A 5,315-nucleotide genomic window follows, 5' to 3' on the forward strand; every position below is an offset into this window, starting at 1 on the left:
GTGGGAGAGGCAAGGACAGCGATTAGCGAGCCACGTACAGAACGCGCGTCCGGCTGCCGCGAGCCAACCCAGTACCCCCTCTCGCTGTAGTGAGCCAGCCCAGTCCCCCTACCCCCCCCTGCAGTGAGCCAGCCCAGTCCCCCTCCCCCACCCCCGCTCACCGCCACGTCCGAGCCCCTCACCGCGAAGTCTGGCCCGGACATACGGACTCTCGCCCCGCGTCCCCATCCCAGCGCCTCACCCGAGCTGGCACATCCGGGTCATTCGGAGCCTCCATGCGGGGGCTCTCGGAGTCCGCCATTTTGCTCCCCCTCCCTCGTCCTCCCTGTGGCGGCCCCCGGGCACGGAAATATCGGTGCCAACAGGCGGCTGAGCCCGGCCCCTCGCCACCCGGTGCCGGCTCCGGAACTCCCAGGGCAGGATGGCGCCGAGGGGCGACGGATTGAAACCGGATCCGGGACAGCCGAGCGCAGCAGCCATAACAGACTCACCTCAGGGGCCGCCCGCACCGGGGAAAAGAAAGAACAAGGGCTGCTGGGAGATTTCGTGAAACCTCAAAGTCTCGCGAGAGCTTAGGAGCTGGGATGGGATTTTAGTTAGGGAGAGCTGCGGTGGTGCTGAGCTGAGCGATAGACGAGCAGGGCACTAAGGGACCGTCTGCAGATAACATGGATTTGGGTAATTCAAAGTGTGCTGCAAAACATTAAAACTAAAGGAGTTGTTTTTTCCCCCAGTATTGAGATCGCCAGCTTTTAAGAAAATGACAAAAGTGTCAATTGTGTGAATTCAAACGTATAATTAATACACATTTATGTAAAAAGCCTGACAAAGTGGGTATTCATCCTCAAAAGCTTATGCTCCAATACTTCTGTTGGTCTGTAAGGTGCCACAGGATTCTTTGTTGCTTTTTACAGATCCAGACTAACACAGCTACCCCTCTGATACTTGATACTTTTATGTAACGTCTTTCATGTCAAAGAATCCCACAGAGCCTGAAATGCAGCCAACTCTGGGGATGTGGAGGGTACCAGGTATAACCACAGAAAGTGGGCTGGAACCAAAACCCCAGATCTTTTTTATTACATATCTGAATCCTGGAATAAGGGCCCTGGGCAGTACCAGACTATAAAATATAATAATAATTCATTAACAGCAGCAATTAATAAAAAGCTCCCCCCACATTACGCACCAATCGCCAAATCACAAAAATCCTACGTGGCTACTTTGCAAGAAGAATTCCTGTTGGCACTCTGCAGAAAGTAGTATGTGGTAGTTAAACTCTCCCTGTCATTAAATTAACTTTCAGAACTCCCCATGATAATTTGTAAAAGGCGACAGAGTCCTGTAGCACTAACTAACAGAAGTATTAGGAGCATAAGCTTTCTTGGTGAATACCACATTTCGGGAAAGTGGGTATTGTCAAAGTTGAGACTCAGGACTCACAGTATTGTCAGCCCACTGTTGTTATTAGCACAGCGCTCTGCTAATACACCCAGAATAATGTGGAGCACCAATAACAAGACACAAGCTACTGTAATTTATATACAGATGAAAGGTGCAGGAGTTAGACAAAGGGACAAAAGCAATCAGAAGGAAAGAACGCACCTGTGACACAGCATGCATATTCCACGCCTTACTGATTGGTATCGATCTAAGAGCTACCATACTTTCCAATTGCCCTTAAATCGGTGCTAATTGTCTGTGCTAATGTCTGTGTTTTCGCGCCTTGAAAAAAAAACCAAAAAACCCTTTTTGGGAAAAAAATTGCAACATTCCACAATTTTTTCCCCCGCCCTTAAAGGGTGCCAGACAATTTCTTTTTATCCGTTCTTATTTTTACAATATAATTATTCTACATTCAAACAATCCCTCCTTTGGTCAAGCTCAACGCCATGACCCAAAATTACTGGGTCCACAATTAACTGTTCCTTATCTCCTCGTTTGCATCAGCGAATAGTTCCAAAATCATGCAATTTAGCACCTGTTTTTGGGGCAAGTCACCTGGGTGACACAATTCTGGATATAACGGAGATTAACTGCAAGCATACAAAATCACTAAGGTTCAGACAGGATATGTTAGGGGATCTCCGAAACAACCAGTTTCCTATGCAGAGAAATTGCAACATGGTTACCTTAAACCACTTCCATAAAAGAACCCGGCTCTTGCATGAGGAAGATATGGCGATTTGTTCTAAATGGCTAGAGCCGATTTATTACCCATTGGTATCGTCATGGTAAACAGACCAATATTGTTTTCGCAATGAAAGCACAGGCCTCTGCCTTTGGCCCGCCAGCATCTATGTCCAATGCCTGACGGTTGGAAGGGCCACCTGTCGATCGCCCCTGTTTTCTTTGCCAGGGCTCACGCCCAAGTGGGATATAGGAACTGCCGTATAGCCTTTTCCGCAGGTGTTCATTTACTGTCCATATTGTGTTAAATAACAAGGTCTCGGTGAGGTCTGGGGAATTGAGTGGGATAACCAGGACAGGACACACAAGTTTGAGAGTGGCCGGGATGTGGCTTGCAGACCCAGCATTTAGAAATAATAAGGGTCTGAGCTATCCAGACTTTGCTGCTGGATAAAAAGAATTGTCATTGTGGACTCCCCAGACCGAAGACACCAGCAGCCGAGGGAACAGCCGCGCACCAGAGGTGCATGTTGGAGGCAGGGTGGCCCTTCTGGTTCTGACAACCTCAACTGAGGGACTGCAGTCACAGTTTTTAATGTCCACCAGACAGCCAGGTGAGTAGGCTACTACTGCTTCTTCTTGGGCCCTTGCTATTTATGTACTCGTCTGCTTTGGCAACCCTTATGAGAGGTAGATTGTAAGGTAAATTTGCAGGCTGTTCTCTACGTCTTCTTCTGGATCAAAATGAACTCGCATGGTCCTGAAGTGATGATTGGTTTACTAGGGGTGGTACAATTCTTAGGCCTTGTCTAGCACCTCTGCAAGTTGCAGCGTGGTGAGGGGGTTACAGCGCTGCAAGCTTAGCGCAGGTTGTCTACACTTAACAAGCCTCAGCCAGCGCTGGCAACTCCCTGTTTGCAGCGCTGGCTGTACCCTGGGTCTGCTTCCGGTGGTAGCGAGACCAAGCGCTGGTGATGCAGCGCTGGGTCATACAGGTGTGGACCACTCGCACCAGCGTTTTTCTTGCCTCCAGGGTATTTAGGACTTATCCAGCATTCCTTTTCAGCCTCTCTGGTAGGCTAGCACTCCACTGCCCTGGGCTGCAGAGCCTGGAGAGAGGGAGAGCGGGGCTTGCCGGAAGCTCCGTCCGGGAGACGGGGTGTGCGGAGCCTCGCGATCCGGGAGAGGCGGGGTTTTCCGCCGCTCGCGGCCCGGAAGAGCGGGGCTTGCCGGAGCTCCGGCTGGGAGAGGGGGCTTGGCCACGCTTCCAGCGGGAGAGCGGGGCTTGCCGCGCTCCTGCCGGGAAGAGGGGGTTTGCCGCTGCTCCAGCCGGGAGAGCGGGGCTTGCCGGAGCTCCGCGGCGGGGAGAGCGGGGCTTGCCAAGAGCTCCAGCGGGGAGAGCGGGGCTTGCCGGAGCTCGCGGCCCGGGAGACGGGGGTTTGGCCGCACCTCCCAGCCCGGAGAGCCGGGGCTTGCCGGAGCTCCGGCGGGGAAGAGCGGGGCTTGCCAGAGGCTCCACGGGGAGAGCGGGGTATGCCGGACTCCAGGCGGGGAGAGCGGGGCTTTGCCACGTCCAGCCCGGGAGAGCGGGGAGAGCGGTTGCCACGCTCCCAGCCGGAGAGCTGGGAGAGCGGGGCTTGTACGGAGCTCCGGCCGGAGAGCGGGTTTAGGCCGCGCCATCCGGCAGGGAGAGCGGGGTTTGCCGCGCTCCGGCCGGGAGAGCGGGGTTTGCAGGAGCCTCCGGCGGGGAGAGCGGGGTTTGCCGCGCTCGCGGCCGGGAGAGCGGGGCTTGCCGGAGCCTCCGGCCCGGGAAGAGCGGGCTTGCCAAACAACTCCAGCGGGAGAGTGGGGCTTGCGGCGCTCCTGCCGGGGAAGCGGGGAGAGCGGGGCTTGCCGGAGCTCCGGCTGGGAGCGGGGCTTGGCCACGCTCCAGCGGGGAGAGTGGGGCTTGCCGCGCTCCTGCCGGGAGAGTGGGGAGAGCGGGCTTGGCCGGAGCTCCGGCCGGGAGAGGCGGGTTGCCGCGCTCCAGCCGGGAGAGCGGGGCTTGCCGGAGCTCCGGCGGGGAGAGCGGGGCTTGCCACGCTCCAACCGGGAGGAGCGGGGAGAGCAGGGCTTGCACGCTCCAGCAGGAGAGCGGGGAGAGCGGGGCTTGCCGGAGCTCCGGCCGGGAGAGTGGGGCTTGCCGAGTTTCCGGACTGGGGCTCAAGTGGGGGTCCGAGCGAGCTCGTGGGCTCTGAAGTGACCCCCAGGGCCAGGCTGTAACTTTCTGCTCCGTGACACCCAGGGTGTCCTCAGAGCGCTGGCTGGGTCACTCAAGTCTCCCAGGTGCCCGTTCCAGCTGGACTCGTTGCAGGGGGCCGGTGGCTCTGAGGTTCACTCCCAGCAGCTGAGGGGCCGGGGGGCTCCCCGCAACCAAGCCAGTGGTGACCGCTAGGGGGCTGCGCACGCAGCCCCCCACCCTCCCCAGAGCTGGGAGCACGGCCGCAGGCCTGTGTCTCCATGCCAGTTGGGTTCAGGGTGTCTCCCCACGCTAGGGCTTGCCCGGTGGCTTGGGCGCTGACAGTCCCTCTTTTTCTCGCTGGGCAAGGGCCACAGCCGAGCTGCCAGGGGGGGCTGCAGCAGGGCTGGGGGTGAGGCTCCGGTGGCAGAGTCCTCAGTGCCTCCCGTGCCAGCAAACACCCAGTGTCTTGCATTCCCGCCTGGGGGAGGCATCACTCCCAGGACGAAGTGGGAATGTTCTCAACGTTGTCTCTGAAGATGGTGTGTTGCCCAGTTTCCTCTGTGCGACTCGATAGCTAGTGATTGCAGGTAAGGTGCAGCGACCCCTAGGCAGGGTGATGGCCGACGGTCTGCAGGAATGGCCGACACCCTGTAGACGGCAAGGGTGGTAACTGACGGGCCCCTGCACTGCAAGGATCAGCCCAGACGTGCTGGAGAACAGACCAGGTGCCCGTGCTGGCCGGGAAAGAGACAAAGCCGGGGGCAGCTGGAAAGGGGTCAGTCTCTGGGACTTCGGGGAAGGCCCCTGGGCTCTGCCCCACCACCCCCATGCACTTTGCTGAGTGTCGCCTGGTGGGTTGCTAACCAGCTGATCCTGACGCTTTTCTGTGATCAGTGGCCACTGGCTGCTCTGCTCCTGGGGAACTGGGTGAATTTTTCTGGGCTGGTGATTTTTTATTTTTTGT

General features: G+C 57.1%; 1 long non-coding RNA gene across 3 annotated transcripts in view; it reads right to left on the minus strand.

Moving 5' to 3' along the window:
• LOC142046965 (uncharacterized) overlaps nucleotides 1-566 on the minus strand; it is an 8,760-nt gene extending 8,194 nt beyond the window's left edge. Inside the window, exon 1 of one of the 3 annotated variants that reach the window (XR_012656065.1) lies at nucleotides 492-566. This is a non-coding gene — a long non-coding RNA (uncharacterized LOC142046965). The other 2 variants (XR_012656066.1, XR_012656064.1) reach the window with 2 other exon arrangements.
• Nucleotides 567-5,315: the final 4,749 nt, after the last annotated feature.

This window comes from Chelonoidis abingdonii, chromosome 6 (genome assembly GCF_003597395.2).
Source record: "Chelonoidis abingdonii isolate Lonesome George chromosome 6, CheloAbing_2.0, whole genome shotgun sequence".
NCBI lineage: Eukaryota > Metazoa > Chordata > Testudines > Testudinidae > Chelonoidis > Chelonoidis abingdonii.